Below are 27,569 nucleotides of genomic sequence, written 5' to 3' on the forward strand. Positions count from 1 at the left end.
ACGTATGATCATGGCATACAACTCAGAAATAAGGCTGCGATCGTCCTTTTTACAGACCAACCAACGCTCAAAGGATGTCATCGGCACCACATTAGCCGGCTGTGTCACCCAGTGCGCCACTTGCGCATAGGGAAACGCATCCTCAGGTTCCAGTGGGAAGTAGTCAGAGCATAGCTTCTGGAACGGAATCAGCCCCTCAAGATCAAAGAGCATGCTCACCCGCTTACAACCCTTCTCTCGCCAGCGGTGAAAAACAGAGGACGAACAACCCGGAAGGAAGTCAGGGTTATCTACTATTGGCGTCATCAGGGAGGGAAAGGAGGTCCAACCCTTGCGTAACGCCAACTGATCCCATGCGTGCAAGGTCGGAGACGTTACCGACGAGGAGTACAGCCCCCACGCTCTGCGCTTCCTCGGCAGCCATAGCTCCCTGCAAATGTTACACCCTGCCACCGTCTGATCCATAAACAGCCAGTGTTTACTGGACATAGGCCTATTCCATTCCACTAAATATCTGAGACAGGACGCCTGAAAGTACGCAGACACCAGGGGGAAGCCCAATCCGCCCATGGCTTTCGGAGAGGCGGTCACCGCGAACGCGAAGCGTGGTCTCTTATTGTCACACAAGAATTTATTGAGGTAGCCCTGCAAACGTCTCAGCATGCCCGGCGGCAGTTCTAAGGGCAGCATCTGAAAGAGATACAGTATACGGGGTAGCACCGTCGTTTTAATCGTGGCTAACCGACCAAACCACGCCAATTTAAGACGCGACCAGTCGGCGAGGGACTTAGCAACTTGCTCACCCAGTGTCGAGTAATTGAGGGAAAGGGTTTTAGCAAGAGTCGGGGCTAAGCGCATCCCAAATAAGTAATATCCGAGTGCACCCACTGGAAGGCAAAGTCTTTCTGCAAGTCCATTACATCCGCGACTGGGACCGAGATGTTAAGAATCTGTGACTTGGCAAAATTAACCTTAAACCCCGCCGCGTCGCAAAAGGCAAGGAGCTCAGAGGATAATCACCGCAGCGAAGAGTGGGAGTCAGTTAGTGCTAAAATGACATCGTCCGCATACATACTAATTTTATGAGTATCAGCCCCGAAGCGAATACCCGAGATATCAGCGTGGGCACGAACGCGCTGGGCAAAGGGCTCCATGTAAAGAGCGAAAAGCAGCGGGGAAAGGGGACACCCCTGCCGTGTTCCTCAGGCAATGTGGAATTGGGCAGATCTACTACCATTCACCCTTACCACCGCTCTGGGCGCCGTGTACAAGCACCGCACCCAGCGTAGAAACTTATTGCCTATGCCAAATGCCTTCAGCACCTCAAACATGAAGTCCCAGTCCACCCGATCAAAGGCTTTCTCTGCGTCTATAGACAGAAGAAAAGCTTGAGCTTTAGATCGGTGCACTAGGTCCATCAAATGAAGCAATCTCTTGGTATTATCTGCTTCCTGCCTAGTTGGAATAAATCCAGCTTGGCCCGGGTCTATCACCCTGTCCATTAATGGACTAAGCCGGGCCGATAAGATTCCGGAAAACAGTTTAGCATCAATGTTGAGGAGCGAAATCGGTCTGTAAGAGCCACATTTCGACGGGTCCTTTGTAGGCTTGAGAATAACCGTGATGGCCGCCTCAGTCATGGACAGAGCAACCACCCCGGTGTCAAGAAAAGAATTAAAGAGACGGGTCAGAAAGGGAGCCAGTTCCCTACAAAAAGACTTGTAAAACAGAGCTGAGAACCTGTCTGGGCCAGGTGACTTGGCCACTTTGAGCCTGGAAATGGCCGAAATAACCTCCTCTATGCGGATCTCCGCATCTAATGCTGCTACGGAGTCGGAGGGAAGGGGTGTGATATGTGACTTCGTGATGTATTGTGTTATGGTGTCATGCGCCGTGCCCTCTTTTGTGTATAACGATTGATAAAAGCGACGAAAGGTATCTAAAATGGCAGTGTCAGTGGTGTGGAGATTCGCCTGGTCATACCGTATTGCAGTAATGGTGGAAGACTGTACCCGTGCCCGCAACCTGTGCGCTAGCCTCTTGCCCCCTTTATCACCACAGAGATAAAATTTATGCCGCAGACGCAACAACGCATATGCCGCTCTATCCAGGTCCAGGTGTTTGAGCATGCGCCGTTTCATCTCTAATTCTCTCCACACCCTCGGGGCTTCTGTCCTCTTGTGGATCGCCTCCAAACCACGGACTTCCCCTTCCAACTCCTCTCGCTTCTCCCTACGCAACGTAGCATGTGTGGCCGCAAGCGCTATGATGTCCCCTCTGACCACCAACTTCATGGCCTCCCAAATTGACGCCAATGCCGTATCCTCCACACAATTTTCTGCAAAATAGTTGGTAATAGTGTCTCTAATCTTCGACACTACACTATCCGAATGTAGCATGGAGTCCCTAAGCCGCCAGTCGGCCGACGGCGGCCTATGGTCCAGGAGCGAAACCTTCACCGTTATGAGTGCATGGTCTGAAAGAGAGCGTGGTGTAATGTCCGCGTCAGAAAGATGAGGTAGGAGGGCCGAAGTAGCTAAAAAGTGGTCGAGTCGTGCGTATGTCTTGTGTGCTGCTGAGGGTTCCACGATCAACCGAGACGACACAAGAACAAACATCCAGCACATGAACAGGCCCAAAAAACATTCCTTTTTTAGAACAGGCCGGAACATTAGACGACTCAGGAGGGGCAAAACAAAAAGAACCGCTGCAAACAAGAAGTGTGACTCAACCCAAAAAGACCAACAAAAACAATGAAACAATTAGTAATCAACATTTCCGATCATACTTTCACCAATCATGAAATAAACTTACTTCAAAAAGGAACTTCTTTTGTGCCAGCGACCAAATCTAACTTGTTAGAATTAGAAATCAGTACCTTTAAACTCACCAGGAAACTAAGACTGAGAAATGTTTTTGAGAACATAACAACCCCCCAAGGGGAGAAAGAACCAGACCCCTTAATGGGGCTGAAAATTCCAAGTACTTTTCAGGCTCCAGTGAGCCATAAAACCATTGATTTGTTTGAACAACTCATCAAACAAGACCTGGCATCTATCAATTACAATAAAAACTCACACAAAAATAACACTCAAAAGGACCGAGATACACTAAGAGCTATCGCCAACAACCAAGAAATAACTTGTATGAAAGCAGACAAAGGCGGCGCTCTGGTCGTCATGAATTCAAGCATGTACCATCAGAAATTGAATGAACATATATTGGATGAAACTACTTATATGAAACTTCCAGGTAATCCTACTGTAAAATTTGCCACAGAATTAAAAACATCGTCGACAAAGCCTTAAATGAGGGAACCATCAACCAAAAAACTAGGAACTTTCTTCTCAAATCGAATCCGAGTCCATCTATATACGCGTTACCAGAAATTCACAAGAACACTAACGATCCACCGATACGTCCCATAGTATCAACTCGTGGAAGCATTCATGAGCCAGTGGGCCAATATTTAGATCACCATCTTCAACCCACAGTTCAATCTCTTGCAAGTTACATCAGAGACACCACAGACTTTCTATGCAAATTACAAAATCTACAAACAGACCCCAATGAACACCTATGGATGTGTACCGCTGATGTCAGCGCGTTATATACTTCGATTCCACACTCAGGAGGAATTGACGCCATGGAACAGGCCATTCTCAAACTTGACCTAGAGGAACCCATGAAGTTATTCCTAATGGAATTAGTAATGTTTACCCTGTACCAGAGTTACTTTAAACACCAAGAGGATTGGTACTTACAGTTGGTAGGCAGAGCATGGGAAATTGCACAGCACCAGTCTACGCGAACATTTATATGGGTGAATATGAAAATAACAACTTATGGTCAAATGCAGAGTGATGCAATAACATTAAAATTTACGTTTGTTTTATTGACGATTTGTTTTTCCTTTGGAAAGATACCAGAGAAAATCTGGAACAAGCTTTGATCACTTTAAACACCATCGACCAACGGATCAAGCTCACATGGACAATAGATGCAGAATCCATAACTTTCTTGGATGTCAAGATCACATTAAAGAACAGTTGCATCATCACAGACATACATCGAAAACCTACTGACCGCAATAATGTTCTACATTACACGAGCTTCTATCAGGGATCACTCAAGAAACACCTACCTAAGTCTCAAATGATAAGAGTCAAACGGATCACATCAGACTCTAACCTGGCAGAAATTCAGACAGAGGAAATGATGAATAGATTCTGTGACAGAGGATACCCCAATCAAATTCTAGAGACAGCCAATAACCAAGTCAAAGAAATGAATCGTCAGGATTTATTGAAAAAATCTAGTACAAAATCCCAGAGTGACAGAATGGTCATAGTTTCTAAATTTTCCAATGTCAGTACTACATTTCGCAAAATAGTGTTGAAACATTGGCCCATGTTACAGTTGGAGATGGATTTCAAAGATATGTTTAAATCATGGCCACTATTTGCATACACCAGAGGAAAAAATGTGGGTGAAATCCTCAAACAACCAGAAAAAATCCAGACCACATCATTCGGTACTAAACCTTGCAATAATTGCAACAACTGCAATAACATAATTTTGGGCAACAAAGTGACACATCCCATGAGAGGACACAATATAGCGATAAATGTCACAGCCACTTATGACACCAACAACGTTATATATATTCTAAAATGTCATTGTGGAAAAACATACATCGGCAAGACAGAGCGAAAAATCAAAGTACGTTTGAATGAACACAAGTCAAATATTCGAACTAAAAATGTGAAATCATCTGTAGCCAACCATTTCAGTGAAATGAACCACAATGTTTCCCAACTAAAGTTTATGATATTGGAAACCATCAAAAAAGTTGAGGGAAGAGACAATAATAAATATCTACTCCAAAGAGAGAACCACTGGATTTACAAACTCAATTCTATGAAACCGTTTGGATTAAATGAACAAATTGAATATTCGTGCTATTTATAAACATTATTCTTTAACCCACATTGATGGCACTTACAGTTCTGAATGGTCCTCTTACTGTATCCGTATCTTTATGCTGTATTTTTACGTTGTGGTTTTATGTTTATTTTCTAGCATATAGCTGGTTTATATTCACATCATGTTTCATGCATCATCAGACTTTTAGTGTACTTTATCTCACTTCCTGACTTCCGGGTTCGTCAGGTTTCCAACAGTCCCATTTCTATCACTACCTTCACATAATCGGCACTACTTTGCACTTTAACTGAAACAAACCCGCTGTATGAACATTCACAGAAGTTAACTGAGCCGTTTAAACCAGAAGCGCACAACACGCGACGTGCTCTCACGTAAGTTCAACCTATTTTTCACTTCTTTAATCGGACGCTACGGCACCGAGTAACCAAACCGCATAAATTAAGTAAAAGCCTACTCAGGCGTTCTTTGACATACCCGCAATGTGAATAACGCTGCATTTAATGGCCCAACGCGCTCCAAAAACTCTGTTCGCTTCAACTACCCACGTTACTCTGATTTCTTAAACACTATATACCGCTGATTCCTCAAACACTTAACATTGCTGTTTTCTTTTTAACTGCATGTTTAACAAATCCGTTCACTAAATGCTCCATTAGCAGGAATTCACCGTCAGTTGTTCACAAGTGCGCTCACTCGTTTGCTCAATAACATTCACCAACACGTTATTAACTTTCACGTTGTCCATGATCGCTGTAAATGTATGGATATGATTTTGTTACACCAATATGTTATAGATGTGGTATATTTCGTTTTTTGTAGATGCTCCCAGACGAAGGGTATAATACCCGAAATGCATTGGAGCTGGAGAATGTAAAAGTTGAAAATTCAAAAACTTTATTGATTATGTGCAGAAACCTACATCAATGGAAATAAATAAACAAAACTTTACATAAGTCTATCAGGAGTAAAAGACTTTTTTTCATGAACATATGGAGGATAATTACCCCAATATGAGTGTGCCCTAAGGGATGCAATCAATTTCCAATTGACAGCACTACTAGACTTTAACTTACTCGTCTTAAGGGTAGAAGACGATACCTTAGGAGCACCTGTTTAGATCAAGCAACTTTATTAAATCAACTTCACAACAAGCTGTGCACTCGTCGACAATTTGAGAAACTGTTCCAGCTATATCATGAAGAATTTTTGGAAGGCAGGGGTCTGAAGGAGACCCTGATTTGGTGTGTGCCATATGCCTGAGCACTCCTCCTTTAGTGAGAGGGGGGAACTTTGGCCTTGTGATTCATTTCCTGAAACACAAAAGTTGATATTGGAACTCCAGTCCAATCTCCATACACTGCCTCAACTTTATTCTTAAAGCGTCTTGCAAAATGATCACATAGAGGCTAGAAAGCGTTTTTACTGTTTTAAGAATTTCTCTTGATGAGTTTTTTGCTTGGTTTATGTTTTCAGTGAAATACTGAGTTTTCTTGATGATAATTACATTTTTGTAATCCTGAATACATATTTAACATTTACTTCTTTCAGTTGAATCATAGTTTTTTCTCCAGATCTTTGGCATTTTTGTTTAAGCACCCTAAGATACGTAGAGCACCAAGGGCCATAAGCTTGGTTCTATGACTTTTTATAAGTTTGAGGGAGGCCAGCTGTTAGACTACAGTTTTGATCCATTGGACATAATTAGCTGCATCTACCTTTGGATGATTCGACAGGGTGACGGAGGGGCTGTTGTACTCATGCTTATGAAAAATAATGCCCTTGCTGCAAAGAGTTCACTTTGGTCATCACATTCACCGTAATCCAAGATCCCGGGCTAGGCAGAGCTATGTTTAAGTGGTATTTAACAAGTATGATAATATTGAGGTGTTGAACGAGGAGGACTTAGAAGACATGGCTGATTGGAGCTCTGGCAAAACATATTCAGTAGGACCCCCCATGACATTATTAGCTTACCCTGATATCAGAGCGGCTGCCCAATCATGACCACCACTGGACGGACTAGTGAGCCGCGGCAGGAGAGTAGCTGACATCGCTCACATAAACTGGCACAGGAACTGATGACAACTCACAGGATTGGTGCTTGTTAAGCTTTCAGCAGGTGTGATCAGGAGATGGTACATACGAAGGCAGAGGCCAGCTCTGAGTCAGCCTATAATTGGAACAGATCAGATCAGTACCACAGCAGCCTTGAGTGGCATTGCAAGACCAGGAGGGCCTTAGCCCTATTGAGAGTAGACACGGGGGAAGAACGGTAGGAGTGTTGCAGCCCCGCTTACTGATCGGCAGCATATCCTGCGAGAGTTGTCACTATTAATATTACATTGCTGAAGCGAGTATTTAAGAAGAAGAAGCCCCAGCTACCAGGGATTAGCGAAACGGTTGGGTCGCCTGCAATTAACCCCATGTGTGCAATATAAGACTAACATTAGAGTATTGTGCAGATTGATAATATGTTCTACAACCAGCTTTAATGGCAGTGCAAAAGAGTGGCTGTTCTTTAAGGCAGACCCTATATTGTATGCTCCTCTTTCCACTGAATTACTGCATAGGGTTGTCCTATAACTGGAATTATCTGGGTGAAGAAAGAGGGTCTAATTGAGAGCTCAATATATATAACAGACTGTGCCGGGGGGAGATTATAATCTTCTCCATTGATTGTGAACACTGGATTATACTGGATTGAATTTTGAACTGAGCTGTTGATGTTTGGGATGGAGGCCGCCACCCTGTGTGCCAGCCAAACTCAAGGGATTTCGGGTGCGTTCTCTAAAAATTGCAATACAATTAAGGAGAGCATTGCTAGTATGGCACAGTCTGGGGCCACACATGATACTGATATTGAAGGAGAACCTGACCCGCCGTTTAATCTGGACATTAAGAATTTGATACTGGAAGGGAACAATACTATTACTGAAAAGATAGACGGTGTGATTGTAACATTGACTTTACAGCATCCAGATATGGATAAACTCTGCGGGCGATTTAAGGACTTTGGATCAAGGATTGATACTGAGGAGGAGCTACTGAGTGCACATGCGAGTCAATTAAAAGATCAGGAATTACGCATACAACAACAGGAAATGAAGACTGTGGACTTGGAAGACCAATCAAAGAGAAACAAAATGCGTATTCTTGGACTACCAGAGAAAATGGAGACAACAGCATTGAACTGTTTTTTGAGAGCTGACATCCTAAGGTAATCCCAGAGCTAAGTGTGGAGGGATATTGCATGTGGACAGAGCTCAAAGAACTCCTGGTGGTAGGCCTAACCCTGGTGCACCTCCCCATTTGTTGATTGCACGTATATTGCGACATTGAGATATTGTTCTGATTTTGGCAGCTGTGCTCAAACAGCAGAAAATACTATGGTAACAAACTTTCATTTCATCCACATTATGGCAAGGCTACTCATAAAAAAGTAAATCGTTCATAGAAGTTAAAAGAAAACTGAGATATAAAGAGTGGGATTATTCTCTGCTCCCTTTGACACATTTAAGAATTGATTGGCAGGGTAAGAAATATTTCTTTGAACAACCAGAGGAGGCTTTGCAGTTTCTTCAAAACCATTGATTATGCATAGTTGTTGCCTGCTATCTAAGATTTACGAGTCAATAAGACTGGATAAAGGGAGGAGGGTTGATGCTCTTTAAGATTACTGAGGGGGGGCAAATGATGTACGATTATGATCAGGGTGAGAGTTGGCAGTAGCTGAGATGGGTAAACTGTGTGTTCTGCTTATGGAATGCTTGTTGTAACCACACGATGAGCATCTAAAAAACGGCTGCAATCAATTCTATTGTGTTTGGTGTCAAACATGTTGGAATTATACCCACACACCGTTACTGGTGTGGGAGGTATGATTCCACCCACCAGGAGGGATAGTCCGGTAGGCTCTCAGTGTTTCCGGTACCAGCCTTCTAGTCCCGTACAGCACAAAATGGTTGCTGCTGACCAGAGACAGATTTCTGCCCTCCTGCTGCTGAGCCAAGCTCGAGCAGGGGAAGGCTGGACAATAGGCACCCTGTCACAGGGAGGTGTGACCGCCTACCAGACAGGATTTAGAGTATTAGGGCTGGGTGGATGCACTTGTCAGTGCCTAAAATATGCATGAGGGGCACATATTGGGTCCCTGTGCATAGTTCAGTTCAAACCAGTCCTATTAGCTGTTAGCTCCTGCTCTGGTGTGAAACTGGAAAAAGGACATGGGAGTAACCTCTGCCCTGTCCTGACATTCCCCTCTTAATATTCCCAACCCTTTCCTTAGGGTACTTAAGGGCTTACATGAGTGTAGCTCCCTAGATTCGGTGTGGACAATATTCAGACCTGAAACTACTGCACTTCTACCGTCTGGGCACTCTAGACATCGCTGCACTTTGTTTGAGGCTAACATTGTCTCCCCTCCAGTCTGCTGCCTTGTCTGTGCCTGTGCACCATACAGGATCCATGTAGGGTGGTGGAGCATCCAAGACATCTGAAGATAATCTCCCTTGGAGTGAAGGAGTCACTCCCCTGCATTCGCAAGCACTGCAACACAGCTGACTGGTCTGCTGATCCTGAGCTCCTACGGACTAAGAAGGGTTCAACAACACAGGAGGTGTGTTCTATGTCTCTCGAGGCTGAGCTGCCCTCTCACCCACTTTGAGGCCAGAATCCCTTGTGGGGGCTGCAAAACCAGAACCCCTGTGTACAACCAACTTTTGCAAGTGCAAATGCTTGTTGGCAATTCTGTAGCAAGTGCATTGGGCTTCAAGTCGCCCCAACCTCTGGCAACTTTGCCTGGAAAAATCTTTGAGCACATTGCATGTGTGCTCTGTGGCCTATTGTTTTGTAAAGAAGCACAAGATCCTCCTGAAACTCCAGTAACTTTAAGCTGTGGGTCCTGTGGAGGGTCAACTATGTTTTCTTTGAACTTCCCTGATTGCTCTGGGATTGCCCTGACTTCCCTGCTTATGGTGATTCTCCTTGCTGGTCCTCTTCTTGCAATTTCTTGACCTCCTGTGTGGGTTGCTTTTGCCAAGGCTTGTTGGTGCTCCCGCCGGACACCGGCCCCTCAGCACTCTACATTCTTCTTGGGACAGCTCATATCCAGCTCCTGGTCATCCTCAGCATCGCCTGGTCCCCAAAGCTGCAAAGTCAAATTTATAGATATCTATCCTGCAGCACCGGACATCGGTGGGCATTCATCACATTTGAAGCAGCATATGCTTCTTGGCAATCCCTGAGGCTGGCTTTGAGCTACTTGTAGTCCAGACCCCGAGCAGTGATTCCACTGAATATTACTGGCCTACACTCCACGAGTGACCCGTGGGCTGGTATTTAGTGATTCCTCTTGAGGTCCCTTTGTGATCCCTTGTTCGTCAACTTGTGGGTCCCTAAGAAGGGTACTGTAACTTTGAACAGGCTTACCTGGTTGCTCCAGATGTGCCCTGACTCTCCATCGCTTGGGGAGTCACCTGGACCTTGACCTTGCTGGTCCAGCCTTTTTACTCTACCACGTGGTTTGCTGTTGCCAAGGCTTGTTGGTCTCCAAGCAAGACACTGACCCCCCTGCACTCGACATCCTTCGTGGGACAGCTCGCCTGCAGACTCTAGTCATTGTTGACGTCTCCTGGTCCCCATGGCAGCAGAGTCAAGCTTCACCTCATCACACCTTGAAACACCTTGCATTGGTGGGCATTGGTCTATCATGCCCCTGGTCTCCCTGAAGTGACCAAGACACTGTCCCCTCTGCTATCAGGTTCTTTACATCGTCTATCCTGGCTTGGATCACACCGGACACTTTTCCTTTCCATGGCAGCAACTCTTCTCATCAACTCACCAAAACAGCTATGATTCCTGATTCACCTATGCACCTGGCTTCCCTGGGTGAGGTAACACAAGTACTTCTGTGCTCACACGGGTGCTGGTCTTAGAACCTTCTAAGTCTAAAAGGGTTTGCTCCAAGTCCTCTCCGAAGTGTTAATAATCTTTAAAATTCCAACAGCGACTTTCCCATAAGATTGTACGGTGCTCGCTGCTGTGTTCTCACACAGCACGTGTCCCCCGTGGGTCTCCTGTGTCACTACCTTTGGTGGTTCCTTGGAGTCCCAGTGATCCTACGTGCTGTAGGCACTGTGTCTAGTCCAGTCGTGGTTCTTATACCTCTTTCTTAATATATTGTTTGGTCTCCCCCTGGGGCCCATTGTATATTGTGCTATTTACTTACATTCAAGTGTGTTGATATTGTGTATCTGGCTCTCTACTCTCATGAAGAGAGAGTGTTTGGTAATAAATACATATATTTTACATATACCTTGTGTGGTTCTCCTTTCATTTGGTCATTCAAGAGGTATCTGGTAAACAAGCTGCTTTACACTCCTTCAAAACTTAGCCTGAAGGCTGCTCTGCATAGCTACCACTAGGATAGCTTTCAATAAAGGTTGTCTTAAACCTATTCATCAATAGGAGTTTTTTGGATTGGTGCAAGGTGCCCTCTATAACTAGTGGACAGCATATACCAGGCCAACTTCCCACATTGGTGGCAGCGGTGGGATTCAAGTTTGCTATTGCTTTACCAGATAATCTCATTGAGTGACTAACTGAAAACCACTTTAGGTACTTAGGTTCATATAAAATAAGTCCAGAATAAAGTAAGTTCTGTTGAACTTAGAGTTGGGTAAGTCAAGGGTCTAGTACACCCTTTCTCCAACTCAAGAGAGAGTTTAGTAGGCCCACTAGGTTAGGTAGGTGCCTACTCCACATAACACTAGTATATCTTAAAGAGCAGAAGCCAGTGGCTCCATGCTGACTAAGTATGACCATCTGCCGTTCCCAGAATTGAGGAACACGTGTGCATCTAGGAAACTGAAGACAGGGAAAAACCCTAAAGCACAACGCATAGAGGTATAGCTTTTAGATGACCTCAGAAAGACCCCAGGGTTTGATGAGGCAGGCAGGTTGGGTGGAGAAGCAGAAGAGGAAAGGTTAGGAGGTGAACACATCCAAGACCTAGACTCTCAAGCTGACCACGATGAACATGATGATTCTAACTTGGAAAATCCAATTCTTCCCATGGGTAGGGGGGAAGGCCCCATGGGCCCTCTCTTTACTCCACCTGGAAGGGTTAGCAGTTTACCAAGAAGATCAAGATCTCCTTCTCAGCAATCTCATCATTCTAGTAATTCTGTAGGGACCTCTGTTTCCCATAGGACTTCTACTTCTCACAAGAGAGAGACTTCCTATGATAAAAAGTACAAACTGCTTGAGTTTGAGAAAGCTCAGCTTAGAATCAAGAGAGAGCAGTTGGCCTCAGACAGGGAATCCCTGGAGCTCCAGAGAGCTTCACAAAGGTTGGAGCCAGAGCCCCATGGTGGCAGCTACAGTGTAGGTAGTGTGGCTCACTGGTTAGAGGCGGCAGACCCGAGAGCAGAGGACGGCCCGGGACCAGGGTTCGATTCCCGGTGCGGCAGGTTTCTGGACCAGGGTCAGCGGACTCGATAATTCTCTCGCCTCGGTGCCCACTCTGATCAGCGATCACACTCGGCAACTCTGGGCATTAGCTTGCCTCATCTTCACTAACGGCCCCACCAGACCGCCGGGGATGCCTGGTCTCACCCTGGAGATACCCATTAAGGGACCATCTCTCAGGGAAGCCAGGAAGGGTTTCGCAGCGGTCGAAGCGCCTTGGGACCCTCCGGGTAAGTAGTGCGCTATATAAATGCCTATACATTTACTTTTACATTTACAGTGTCCTGAACAAGATTGTCCCTCCCTACCGGAGTGGGCATGACATCCACAAATGGATAACTGCACTTGAGAGGGTCTGTAAAGTACAGAGGGTAACTCAGGAGCAGTGGGCAGCAATCTTGTGGCTTTCCTTTGCAGAAAAGGGAAGAGACAAGCTCCTCAATGTTAGATAAGAGGATGGTGATAGCTACAAAGTCTTGAAGAGTGCTCTGATTGATGGGTTTGACTTACCCACTGAACAATACAGGATTACGTTCAGAGACGCCCAAAAGGCACAGCCTCAGGCTGGGTTGACTTTGCAGATTGTGCTACTAAGGCTCTGAAAGGCTGGTTACTTGGCAGTTTAGTGTGTGATTTTAAAGGATTGTACAATTTAATTATGAGGGAGCAGATCCTTAATAATTGTCAAAATCAGCTATTGCATCAGTATCTGGTGGACTCTGATCGGACCGCTCCCCAAGAATTGGGCCAGAAGGCAGAAAAATGGGTCAGAACCATGGTGAGGCAGAAGGTTCAGAACCAAGGTGGTGACTCAAAGAAGCAAGATTCTAAAAGCGCTGATAAGGGTGGGGAAAAAAGTAAAGACCAGAAGTCTTCTCAAGGGCTCCAAAAATCTGCATCTGGTGGGGAGTCACAATCCAACAAGGGTAAAGGCCAAAATAAACCATGGTGTAAAATCTGTAAATAGAAGACCCACTGGGCAAGTGATTGTAGTAAGTCCAAGGACTCAACTCCAGCCACCATTGCCCGGAAGGCAACTGTTTCCCCTAGTTCAGTTCTAAGTGGTGGTACTCAGAATAAGGGTGTAGTAGGGTTAACCCTGGGTTCTGAGGTAGACTTTGGCCTAGTCAGAGTTCCAACTCAGGTTGTACTGATGCAGAGGGAATAACCAAGCAGAAACAGGCAATATGGAGGAGATAAATCCTACAGACTCATTCTTAACACCAAGTCAGTATCAGCTACATGATAATGAAGACAAACCACAGGCCATATACTCAGTGTTGGACAGGCCTCGTGAAGGGGCCGCTTCCTCCCCGCATCACAAGACTCGGACGCCGGCTCTCCCGGTGTCACCAGAAGAACCACCCCGGCAACCCACAGAAGCAACCCGCAACCCGTCCCCAACGGGACGCCTGCTCCCGAACACCCCGACATCGGCCGGCCCGGGCCACCACCGGCAGCCTTGCACCGGTCCCGCCGCCATCTTGGACACTGCACCACGAGGCCGCGTGGCCTCAGCTCGACCCCAACCCTGGGCCTGGCCAGGCCCCGACATCGAGGCACCACCATCCACCCAGGTGGTGAGCGGACCACTTGGCAGGTCAATGGGAGAAAGGAGTGTCGATGGCTCTCCCCCGCCAGGTGCCGATCGCCCCCAGCCTCCCCGGGCGCTGGCTCCACCCCCCTGCTGGGTGTCTGGACTCCCTCATCCCGGACCTCCCGACCTCCAAGAGCGAGGGTCCGGACATCAAAGGAGGCCAGACCTATAACTGGGGCAGCTCCAGAGCAGGAAGGCAGTTGTATCCTGGAGTCGAGAGACACCTTGAAGAACTCATCCTTGACGGACTGCTGGCGCTGCCGCAGCCCTGCCTTGTGAATCATCGTCCTGCCTGCTGGCGCTGCCGCGGCTTTCTGCAACCTACGTCTCTGTTGGGACCTGCTGGCGCTGCCGCGGCCCTCTGCAACCTACATCTCCGTTGGGACCTGCTGGCGCTGCCGCGGCCCTCTGCAACCTACATCTCCGTTGGGACCTGCTGGCGCTGCCGCGGCCCTCTGCAACCTACCTCCTCGTCGGGACCTGCTGGCGCTGCCGCGGCCCTCTGCAACCTACATCCTCGTCGGGACCTGCTGGCGCTGCCGCGGCCCATCCTTGTGTGAACCATCGCCTTTGCCGGCTGGCGCTGCCGCGGCCCTTCTCAAGTGAGACTTATCATCCGAGCCTGCTGGCGCTGCCGCGGCCCGACCTCCCAGAACTCCGAGCTCGAGGATTGTGAGCTATTCATCGTACCACCTCAGTACCAGACTGGTACCAAGACTGTCCCGCTACCGCCTTTCCCTTCCAGAGACTAGAATTGAGAGGACCCTTGTGTCCCGATCTCACTGTATCGTTGATATCCTTGCTTCAAGAACCGTATATAAAGAGTGTTGACCTTATCCTTGTGTGGTGTCCATCTGTGGGGGGGAAGTTACTTGTCTGTACGATCGCTGGAGACGGCCCTCCCCGGAGGCCTCTCCTCTTGTCCTCGGCCGACCCTCCAGGTCCCCGTCTAACACTCAGACGCCACCAAAGTTCAACCAGAGAGTCTCCATGAATTTCAGGGCACAGAGCTAGTGGCACCAGACCTGAAAGGGGATGCAGTCTACGATGAGGCTTGTACAATGATATAAACTCTGCCATAAATAAATCAAGGCTCAGTTCCAAATATGATTTACAAAAGGGGGTGGTGATGAACAGAGTGTCTGAATTGAGCAGACCACTCTTACCCAGTCCAAAGATCAGGGCTTGATCCATCACCGTTATTTATCTCACTGCCCCATCCCAGCTCAGAACCTGGCTATGTGCAAATCAGTCTGTCCCTGGCCCAGTGCATCATGGGAACAGGGCAGACTAAACTACCAAGCCAATTCTTTACCAGAAAGGAGCCAAGCTACCAGGGACCGGTTTCTGGCATTTCAGCCTCTTCGGCCCGGTTCCAAATATGTGACCTACTTGACCGCAGTGCAGGTCGAAGGCAGTAGTCAGCAAGTGCCCACTGCCATGTGTCGTTGGCTTGTGATGCACAGAGTTAGTGGCACCAGAGCAGTTGTGGTAGTGTTCGATCACCTCCATAACAATGATCTTTTTTTTCCTCCGGACTGAACCACGTCATCCTCTTACTCCTCTCCTTGTGTACAATGATATGTACTCTGCCATAAATAAATCAAGACTGAGTTCCATATGAGTGACCTACTTGAACGCAGTGTAGGCCAAAGGCAGTAATCAGCAGGAGACCACAGACAGGTGTCGTTGGAATGCTATGCACAGAGTTGGTGGCACCACATCAAAGGGAGAATAGTGACATCAAACGTCCCATTGACATATGAACCCTGCCATAAAGAAATCAAGATTCATTTCCAAATGTGTGACCTAGTAGACTGCAGTGTAGGCCAGCGGCAGCGGTGGTGACTGTTAATGAGAAAGGAGTGCTGGGGGCCTGTGTCACGGAGGCCATGATGGTCTGAGGAGGCTGCCAAGTTCATGAGCCTTGGGTTTAGAGCTTGCAACGGCACGTGGTGGGCCCTCTTTGACACACACCAGTGTCGGCAGGTGAGCAGTGAGGCCTGGGTGCACAGGGGCGGGCAAGACGGGTCTGGGGACCAGCGGCCTGGGGTGCTGCAGGCGCACAGGAGTGCAGGCACCACCGCTCATGGCATTGGCCTCGTTGCGGGATGAGAGGCACCGCCCTGGCTGACACGTTCGCCATTCCGGAAGAGAACCACGCCCAGAGCTATGTGCTTTTTATCCACACCCCTATGCGAGCCTGGCGTACGCCGGGCAAGCCCACCCCGCTAACACTTACAAGTGGGGGGGGCGTAACAAGCTACTTTTCCTCAATCTTCCCCACTGGCTGAGGTAACATGGTTGCCTTCACTATCCACTACACTCCAAACACCAGCAGTGTATGTCGACATGGATATGTGTGTGGTCTGCATACTGCAGTCTGTCCAGCACATCCACGCCACGCTTGGCATTGTGTACATTCTCATTCATTGGTCACTTGCCTCCTTCACACATGCCTGATTCCCACGGCTCCCCTCAATCTGCTATTGTGTGGCTGAGGTGTCATGCCATGAATGGCTTATGTACATGGCTAGCCCAGGTTACCACAGTAAGTTGTGTTGTCGTGTCTGGTAGGTGGGCATGTTGTTTGGCAGGTTGTTTGTGAGTCTGTAACGTGTGCATCCCCAAACTTGTGAGTTTCATGATTGTGTAGTTGAGGTGTGTGATGTGTTCATTTGGTGTTTACCAACGAGCAGTGCATTCCCATAGGTGCCATCTTGGAAGCGCTGGTTGATGATGGACTGTCGGAAGATGTAGGAATCATGCACGCTGCCTGGGTAGTTGGTGACGACATCGGTGAAGAGTCCCTGGTGGTCCACTATTGCCTGCACATTGATGGAATGTGTGTGCTTTCTGTTGCAGTAATTGTGTGCAGTGTCACCTGTGGGTGTTGGCAGTGGGTGTACTGGCCCTCTTGGGGCTCCAAGCTGCATGATCAGTAGCTCCATGGCATCTGTTGTTCTTCAGGTGTGGCTCTTGGCTGGGCTCCTTTTTAAGGTCTCGCTCTCGAGACCTATTGTCACCGAGTTGCCTCTCAAGGGAGACAGACCGGTGCACGAGCCGACCAGGGTCTGTGGACCCGCTTACGCAGGCCGGCCGAAGGCACGCACACACACGCGTGCAGACACACACATACGCAGACACACACGCGCGCAGACACACACACACACACGTGCGCGCACCCAGACATACACACACACACACGTGCCAAGCCCTCCAAGCCCCACTTACCGCATCATCGGCCTCAGCCGCCACTCCTGACTTCTGCTGCCACTGCTCCTCTGGGCCATCCACTCCGTGGGCTTCTCGCAAAGACGGAAGTCCCGCCCGCGACAGCCGTGAGCGTGCATATCCAGAAACCGGAAGTTCGGGAACGTGCACGCTCACGGCTTGTTGATCCTCCAGCAGTTCTTGTGTATCTTGTCCAGATACTGGAGCTCGTCATTGCAGCTGCGGCTCATGGTAGTAGCGGCTTCCTTTGCCCCTTTCACACACTCTCAGAGCCTCAGAAAGAACCGGTGTCCAAGTACACACCGTGTCGCAGGCAGATGATGTAGAAACAGACAGCTTTCTACAGATGCAGCCTGCAGATGCCCAAGCAGAGGCAGGGCTTGTGACGTCATCTCTGGGTGCCTCAACACGCCTTGGCAGGCTTTCTGGCAGCTGCGTGTCAACTCGTGTAGTTCTACTGATAGAACAAGAGAGGTGGCCTAGTGCTCTTACCCTTTAGCGCTGTCAGGCTGCCAAAACGGAACTTTAGAGTCCTGGCTTTTCATGTACAGCAGATTGTGTCTTTGAAAAAAACGGTATACAATAAATTATACAATACACGCATTAAAAGTTTACCTTAACCTATTTTACGGAAATTAATAGTGCGTTTTTCTACATTTTACAAATCGACGAAACAACCGCTACGTAAGAATGGGGCACCCTTCCCATTCCAACATGGATGCTACAAGATAAATTTGTATTTCTCAGCCCAAGCCTATTATCCACGTTGTCATTATGTCATTACGATTGACGTCATTGACACCGCCTCTTCATATGTCATCTCTGTCACTTTCTTTCCCCTCCCCTTTCTCAACCACCGTGGCACACAACAATGAGGTTCCTTCTGATTCTCCCCCTCACGTGATAAGATGGTCCCCGCCCATTCTCCCCTGTCACGTGGGTTTGTTTCTCAGACCGCCGCTTCAAAGAAACATTTGGAGACTAAGGAAGGCGGCAGCGAGTGTCGGCCCGTGTTCCGGTGCTGCAGCGCCTGGCCTCTTCTAGACTTTACCAGAACAGTACGACCTCAGGTACAAGCTGAACAGAAGGCACCTCGAACATGCAGTCCTGGTCCATATTGAGTTTGTAATGCGGAAATTGCACGCAGCAGAAATCCTTGACTTTTCTGGCGAGGTTGTCAACTCCTAGTATAGCTGTCAAGTTTTCAGATAGTTTATGTGTGACATTTTTTATGTGCTTAGTGTACTTATGAGTGACTCCGTACAGAAAAATGGAGACAGTTTGAATGACACACATACTGTTTGTAATGCAGTTTTAATATGACTTTATTAGTCGCAGTGTTTTCTCAGCCGTAGGCTGCGACCTCCTAGCAATATCAATAGGCAAGTAACTCTTCCTCACTGAGCAAGCCAGGATTCAGTTCGGTTTCTCTTTGGTTGCACGCACACATGGTAACCCTCGTTGTCAGTAGTACACATTCTTTTCATTGGTAGTCCATCAGCAGTGGATCAGCACCTGTCCTGCAATGTTAGGTATTTGCATGAGGGTGGCACCTGCACCGGTCCTCTTTTTGACCAAGTAGAAGATGTTACTAGGGAGTGAGGTGGAGGGGAGAATCAATCAGGGGTTTGTAGAGCGCACTATACTTACCCGTGAGGGTCTCCAAGTGATGGGGCGCGGGGGGTTTCGGGCTCCTTCGAGGTCATCCGAAGCGCCAGGTCTTGAGGTCTTTTCTGAAGATTTGCAAAGTAGGGCTTTGTTTGATGCTGAGGGGGAGTTTGTTCCAGGTTTGGGCTGCGATGTAGAAGAAGGATCTGCCTCCTGTCTGGCTTTGTGTACGCAGGGGATTTCAAACAGGGATTAGGTCAGAGGACCGGAGGTATCTTGGGGGCGTGGAGGAGATTCTTTCGTTGAGGTACTGGAGTCTAGTGTTGTGAAGGGCTTTGTAGGCGTGTGTGAGCAGCTTGAAGGTCACTCTTTTTTCACCGGGGAGCGAGTGGAGGTGCTGGGTGATGTGGTTGTGTTGTTGGATGGGGAGGATGAGTCTTACTCCTGCGTTCTGGACAGTGTGAAGTTTGGAAAGGAGAGATTTTGTTGAGTCCGGCATAAAGGGCGTGTCCGTATCCAGTCTGCTTGTGATGAGTGCGTGGGAAACACTGGGATGATGAAGCCTGGCCATACTCGGGAGATGACACAAGAACAAATATGATTACTTGTTAATATAAGACTGAATATAAGTATGATATCGGCAGATGTGAGGCCAATTTATATCCCAGAATAAAGTGAAGACTTGATGAAAAGTGGACAACAATCTGATGACTATTACTTTACTTCTTTTGGGTCACTATTTGTGTATGTGCTCAGGGCACAGCTTAACGTTTGAATGTTTTGAGGATGCTGGGTTTACATCCTTACCCTTAGAGCACTACGTACGATTGGATTTATAAACTTAGCGGCGCATAGCCTTGTGCGCCTGATAACTCCATTAACCCCCTTAGCTTTCAACCATTTGAAGGTCTTGGGGAGTATGCCGAGGGTGTTGAAGCATGTGGAGGATATGGTGTTGAACTGTCGGTTTATGTTGAGAGAGGAGTTGAGTAATCGAATCAGAAGTGCTGCGACTCAGTAACTATGGGTTCCGGTCTATTTAACACACTAATCTTATATTTAGGGCCGGCCTTGGGCATGGGTGATCTGAGCGCAGCAGGGAGTTGCCTGACTTAATGTCATGCAAGCAGCAGCCTGTCTATTCCACTTGGTGTCAATCTGGTCCCGTTAAAGATTTTGTAATCAGCCCTTAATGAAATTTACCTGTTTGGAGATATTGTTGGAACTAAAGATTTGCAACCGGTGCCAAGAAAACAATAGGCACCAAGTCCACTTGATGCCGGTCCAGGCGCTTAGTGTCTGTTTATGTATGTTTAGCCGACCAGTGCCGGATTCCATCTGTAGCAGGTCGGGTAGGTGTTGGCCATGTGGTTTGGCCTCACCACACAGGACCCCCAACAGAATACATGCACACATTGTGGTTATACTATTGGCAATGGCCCAGAGCAACGATCTGCCCATTTATTTATCATCTCGGACCGAGCCTGACCCTCTGCGTGAGGAAATTGATACTTTGTAATGTAGAGGCAAGGGGCACTCTACATCTCTCCCATCTTTTCAAATGTTCTTGCATGAAAGAAAATCTGGACACTTGAGCCGGGCTCATAAAGTCTTTCAGTGTCTGACTGGGGACCAGGTGTGGCTGAAGACCATACTTCAGGCTCCGGGAGATGTTATCAGTCTCATGCCCATTAAGCCGGGGACCTTCTTAGTCGCACATGTCCATGTGAGGGGAACGTGGGGGTATTTCTAGTGCTTGCCCTTTCAAATGCTCGTTGAGTTTTACACCTCTGCTGGGAGGTGGAGGTCAGGTGATACTGTTCTGGGCTTCAGCATTCTCTTCAGCAGCATTCTCTGAGCGGTCTATGGAAGTTAACACCTGTTTTAACCATGAGATGTTTCTGGTGATCACCTCCTTGAACTGTGACCATGGTTCTGTTGATCTTAATCACTTCCCCTGCCTCAGTCTCGTAAGGGGTTCAAAACTTTACCCAGGATGTCTGTCCTTCATGAGAACCAATGCTCCGATTTGTAGAGTGGGTTAGCCGGGCGAGACTGGCTGGCCTTCGCATTGGTGGCTTTTCTACGGGATTGTGTAGCTTCAATATCCATGTCTGCCGGTCGCCACTCAGTGTCAGCCAGGATGCTATCCCGTGTCTGCTTCCTAAACAGCAGATTTTCTGGATCCCAGTTCATTGTGCTGTGAGGAATTTGCTGGTACGCTGGTAGGAACTTGTGCAGGCAGCATTCAGCATCCTCGCCGAGTTCCAGCCCAATCTTCAGAGCCCGGTTGAGTGGTCTCATGATTCTCTCTGCCTCCCTGTTCGCCTGAGGCCACTGCATGGTGATTTTCCAGTGGCGAATGACCAGAGATTCTAATTATTCTTTTAATTATTTTTTCTTTGTTCAAGTTTTTTTTTTCTTTTTAAACCTTTATTAGTGAAAAAAGGATAGGAAACACAGCATGCTGCCTACATCCGCAGTAGGGCCAGCATTGCGATGCATCAATCGTTTAACTGATCTAGTGATGGGGTAGGGGAGTACACAGCAGGCCGCCTGCACGTCATGACCACTAACGTATTGCGAGTAAATTGTGTGTATTCAAAGTGCTGGTGCAGTCCAGTCAAGTGAACATGGAGTAGCTTGACAAGGTGTCCTATGTTCTCCAATGAGCGAGGCATATTGGCGAGGGTGGTAATCAACATACTGCCTACATCCGCAGTAGGGCCAGCATTGCGATGCATCAAACGTTTAACTGATCTAGTGATGGGGTAGGGGAGTATACAGCAGGCCGCCTACAACCTTCAAGGCCGGCCGCGTCAGTTTGAATATCAGGTTGTAAGGGCAGTAATATCATTGCAGTGTCACATTAACAAACAACGACAATGATGTAATGTAAAACGGCATGACCACAAACGTATTGCGAGTAAATTGTGTGTATTCAAAGTGCTGGTGCAGTCCAGTCAAGTGAACATGGAGTAGCTTGACAAGGTGTCCTATGTTCTCCAATGAGCGAGGCATATTGGCGAGGGTGGTAGTCATTCATTATGGTGCCTCTGCGTGTGTGTCAGTAGCGTGCTCTAGTAAATAGGTTTGGAGGGGACCCCAAATGTCTTTCGGCCGTGATGAGGGGGGCTGAAGTTCAGCATATGTTTGCAATTGTTCTTCGTAGTAGACAAGGTATTGGAGCCAGTCCTTGAACTTCGACGCCCGTCCTCTGCCCCATCTACAGGCAATTCTCCTCTTTGCAAGAAGGAGCGCAAGGGAAATGTATTTACGCATTTTCGCAGTGAGTGGTCGAGTGTATCCCAATAATGCTGTGAGGGGATCCATAGTAATGTGCAGGCCCGTCATAAGATCTAGAGCACCCAGAACCTCCGCCCAGAAGATCTGTATGGGGTGACAATCTCAAGCCACGTGTTTGAAGTTGGCCCCTTTGCTGCTGCAGCGATTACAATGGTCATTGTCCCGAAGTTTTAGTCGGAACATATGCGTTGGTGTGTAGTACAGGCGATTGACATGTTTGTAATGTATTATTCTACTAATTATTCTATAATGTCATGTCCCTGTAATGGTGGCCTGTTGTCCGACTTCACTTTGTCAGGAAGGCCCGTCATTGTAAATATTTTCTTCAGGACTAGCTTGACTAGGGAAAATGCTGTGGACGACACCACCTCTACCACTGGGAACTTTGTGTGCGAGTCCACTTTCACTACCATGATCCGTCCATCCAGAAAGTTCCCAAAGCCAATATTGACTTTCGACTAGGACTGGTGGCTGGGTTTCTCTGTCGGAACCGGAGCCTTGATGGTACATGAGTGTTAGTTGCGTACCTTGTTATTAACCTTCGCATCCATGCCTGGGACCCACCACCTTACCTCTCAAGCGGGACTTCGTTTTCGCTGTTTCTTGGTGCGCCAGGTCAACCACACAGACCCATAGGCACTTTGGTATCACAGTCGGCTGCCCACACAGCAGCAGGCGATCTTGCATTTCACCGAGTTCACTCCTGGCTCTCAACAGCTGCTGCTGGGAAACTTGCTAGTCCGGTGTCAGGGTCCGAATCCCATCTAGGAAGCTTTGCCATTACCTGTTGGCTAGGGCTTCTTTCGCTCGTGTCAGGCTTCCGTCATTCTTGGTGGCTTCACCTATCTCTTGGAGAGTCAGGGCCTTGGGGCAGGCATCACTCATGATAATCTTTTTTTAGGTCTTGCACTTGCGAACCGATAGCAAAGCGATCGTCGCTGCGAGACCCTATTGCAATCGTTTCTGCTTTCAACGAGGTACGGGAGACAAGAGATGTGAATGCGCAACCTGCCGTAATCAGGTCGCGCGCGCGTTCACCATCTCCTGTCTTCCCTAGCTCGTACAGCACACAGAGACACACGCGCACGCACGCACACAGACATTCGCGCACACATCCCCTCTCCCCCCCCCCAGTCATCGGGCTCTTTTTACACACGCATACACACGCGGACACACATCTCCCCCCCCCCCCCCCCCCCCCCCCCACTCACCGGGTTGTTTTCGCGTGTCCCTCTCTCTCTCGGCTCTCCACACGCAAATCTTCCGACGAGCACAGGAGCGCTCCCGTCAGCTTCCTGTATTTTTGCGGCCCCGCCCCCATCCCAACACAGATTGCCTGGCTTCCTGTTGAACACAAAGAGCCTTCTGTCTGGAAAATGTGGGTTGCCAGGTTCTCATCGTTAAGAACCTGTCGAGTAAACACAGCAACTGCAGCATGAGGAACTTATTTATAGGTTTAACAATGTAAACCTATAAAAAAGTGAAAAATCTAGCACGCAGTGCCGAAATACGCTCTCTCGTACTGGCCGTCAAACCTTGGGGCTGATACCCTTTAAGGAAAATTATAGTAAACCTTGGGCTGGTACCTGTTAGGACATATACTGTAACCTACTTGCAGAACGTACACACAACACAATAAATGACGTGCTTTCGGAACGATTAGTTCCGATTGGGTACGGACGTTTAGTTCCGCATAAAGACAAAACAAAAACTTAACTTCAGACTTTTTTTTAACTTTATTGAAAATATCTTAACTAGTCTAAATCAAAAAAGAAAGGCTCATGCGCACACTATTTAAAAATGCAAAATCGACTGTACAATAATCAGGAGGGTCTCTCGTACTCTGGCGATTAGCACTTAGCAGTCACCATGGACGTGCTTTCAGAACGTGAGCTACCGCCGACCGATGCATCGTCACTTGTGAACTGATACTATACTCGCTGGTACAAGCCAGGTAATTTATCCCATCTTTCCAGGGAGCAGATTTGCTGGGACTTAAAAGTTATGACGGGGCAGGCCCGGGAGATGGAATGTGCACAGGAGCTCGAGGGGCAGAGATGACGCGGGCATATCTTTAAAATATACATTAAATGAGAAGCAGGACATGAGTGGGGCTTAAGGGCAGGAGTGTAGAGTCTTATGGGCACTTAAAACACAATATTTTGCCAACCAATAAACATTTGTGAAGACCTCAAACACACACAAGACTGTGTTTTTGTTTGCGTGGGCATGTCAAAATCCAGGTGATATCCGACAGACTTCACAGAACCAGAATGAAAGCACTTGTACACAGCTATTTACCACACAAGACGTTTTTACGAGGGTGTAACAGCCCTGTGAAGCTGCGCTCCTGTGAATAGATCAGGATAGAAAGCAGCCTTTATCTCAGGTCCACAGTAAGCCACCACCAGACCCGCACAGACAGGATTTGTAAGATGCTCAGAAGACGTGCGCCCGGACTTGTGTCTAGCGTGGCTAATTTAATGGCAAATGTGCACTGGTGCCCAAATGTGATCACTTCAGATGCACTCTATTTTCACAGGCTGTAAATAAAGTTTACAACCAAAGAGGGAAAATAGGCAGAATCGTCGTACAGTAAAATGGACACTCCTGGCACCTTTTTGTTTGTCTGCCACAGCAGAGACAAGATGGGGACAGCGCGCCTTGAACGCACACATGTGTTTTTCTAGGCGGCTAGCGGACCACAAAACACTATAAAACAATTATTTGCAATGCAATAGGTCTCGCAATTGTTAGAGTTTGAGCCATTGGCATTGTAATTGGCAATGCCTTTTATTTACGTTTTATAAACCAATACATAAATAAAAGGCATTGCCATTTACAATGGCAATGGCTCAAACTCTAACAACTGCGAGACCTATTGCATTGCAAATGCTTGTTATAGTGCAGGTTCTTGTCTGACTTTACACCAGGTAAGAGCAGGTTGTTAAATTCCTGCTGCTAATGTGCCTTATCGCCCGTTTTGTGATCTTATCGCCGATCTGGCTGGTCGTTGAGAATGTTGTGAAGTTGTGCTGTCGCTGCTTTTTGCACGGGAACGCCTACTCTGCATCTTATTAGCAATAGTTGCCAGTGTCATCTGTGGCGATGTTTTTTGCGGCTGCTATCGCAGGGAAACTGAAGATATCCGATGTTAGCACCAGCTTGAGAATGGGACAATACATTTATTGTGACTTTGGCTGCAATAAATTGCTGCTAACTTGGCGATAAGTCCTTGAGAATATGCCCCTACATATGCTGTGGGTTTACTCTTACTGCATGGAAGAATTTCTAATGTTTAGAACTGAGAAGAAGATCCATAATAAACAATTATCCAAATTGTAAATTTTACAAAGAGCTAAACATGGATATCTGTTCACTAAAATGGCTGGGGTAGCCGGTAGGACACCGCACTCAACATCACAAATAACAGCACATGATGTACGCCTTCTTCCACACTTGGCCGTTAACATCCTCTTATTTTCTCTTCAGGCACTACACTAAGGACACGAAGTGAAAACAGCAGGCTAAAAACAGGTCTCTCAGATCCCTATTAACTTAATGTCCCAGCTGCTGCCTTCATGATTTCTGTAAACAAGGGTCACAAATTCCCATTCTATTTCACTCATACATAGCAATCGAATCCATGGGAAATTTGCATAAATCCCACCCTTACTCTAATTAGTCCACAGAGGTGATTAAAAATAATAATGAGCAAAAAATATAAACAGAATACAAACTTTTTCAATCCACTTGCAAAGCATAATCAGGCTATGTCTGCTCTGCAGGTGAACCAGAGAAGCATGTCGATTTTGCGGATTTTCTGTATGGTCGAATTTTCAGTGGTTTCCGTGGTAAACATGGCCCACAGAGTCCAAATCAAATCACAATGTATCTGCAATTTGCGCTTCATCTCAGGATTACTATCTGCCTTTCTTCCTGTTTTTCATCTGGGACAGGTGGAAGCAGATTACAAAGGTTTACATATTAGCAATGTAATCAACTTGCGCTTACTGCAAAATGAAGAAAAAAAACTTATCACCCTGGGGTTGATGACACCTTTTAGTCAAATTTCACAGAGATACCTCCATTGAGGTTTTAGGCTTTCCCAGAATGACACAAGTTCTTATCTAAAAAAAGAGGTGTGTCATGCATTATGTGCTATATTTTCATTAATCTACCTTTAGACAAAAAGGGGAATCAAAAGTGAGATGATTTATATGTTATAAAATTGCTTTACAAACCTCCAGAAAGAAGATAGTTTCAGAGACTTTTTAAATAATTGATGCCAAGACAATGTTCAAATAAGATAAATAAAGTTTATTTTGTGAACAAATACTGCACAAAAGGACAAATTAATCATTTATAACAAAAACTCTTTTTAAATGGAAAATGAGTTGATTTGGAAATTATCTTTCTTCCTCTGAATTCATTATTGGAACTCAAGGCAGTTGTTACCACACCATCTGCTGTGCCAAATTTGAAAACCTGCCGAATTTAGAACAAGTAACATAAATATCTGTTTGGTTGGTATAGCATAAACACAGGTTGATTGATTCATATACGTAATTATAGAGATGAAACATGGAAAACGCAATGTAAAACCAAGACAATATGTTTTATTAAATGCCTAAAACTAATTTAAAACATGCCCCCAAATAAAATGTTTTTTTTATTAGATCAGAGGTTTGAGTGCTTTCAGATCAACTTTTGCCTATTTAAATCACGTCAGTATCATTTATGCTAATAATTAATTGGTTGAATCAACACCCTATCAAACAGAATTATCTTGCCAGTCATGCCGGAATTTTGCTTACAAACATGGAAACTGGGTACACATATGAGCTTTTAACACTTTACAGAAATGAAGCCACAAATCTAAGACATGAACAGTTGAACTATAGATATTATATGTAAGCAATAAAGAGCTTGCACACTAATCCAAAAACCAAGAAAAGTGTCTGTAAACTTCCCCCAGACTTTGCGTTGGTGCTTTTAGCAGTCTGTTTAATGATATTTTTTAGATTTTCTAGTCTACATTGCTCTCTGGACACTGCATGAGACACCATTCCATGCCGAGTTTGTTTGCGCTACCATCCAATCCTCAGGTATAATATATATAAAAGCCTACATTTACCTCACTACCTCTTAACATTGCTAAACTATATATATATATATATATATATATATATATATATATATATATATATATATATATATATATATATATATATATATATATATATATATATGCTGTGCCCCTTTTCTTTTTCAAAGGAGAGAGAAGTTTTCGCATATATATATATATATATATATATATATATATATATATATATATATATATATATATATATATATATATATATATATATATAAAATAAATATATAAAATATATATATATACTATTAA

The 27,569-nt window shown here is 46.4% G+C and overlaps 1 protein-coding gene across 1 annotated transcript in view; it reads right to left on the bottom strand.

Annotated features, from left to right (window-relative positions):
- Positions 1 to 27,569, bottom strand: part of LOC147683443 (uncharacterized) — a 212,721-nt gene that overhangs the window by 170,378 nt on the left and 14,774 nt on the right. The gene's annotated exons all lie outside the window — the stretch shown is intronic.

The sequence above is a fragment of the Lissotriton vulgaris genome, chromosome 11 (assembly GCF_964263255.1).
Source record: "Lissotriton vulgaris chromosome 11, aLisVul1.2, whole genome shotgun sequence".
NCBI classification, from domain to species: domain Eukaryota; kingdom Metazoa; phylum Chordata; class Amphibia; order Caudata; family Salamandridae; genus Lissotriton; species Lissotriton vulgaris.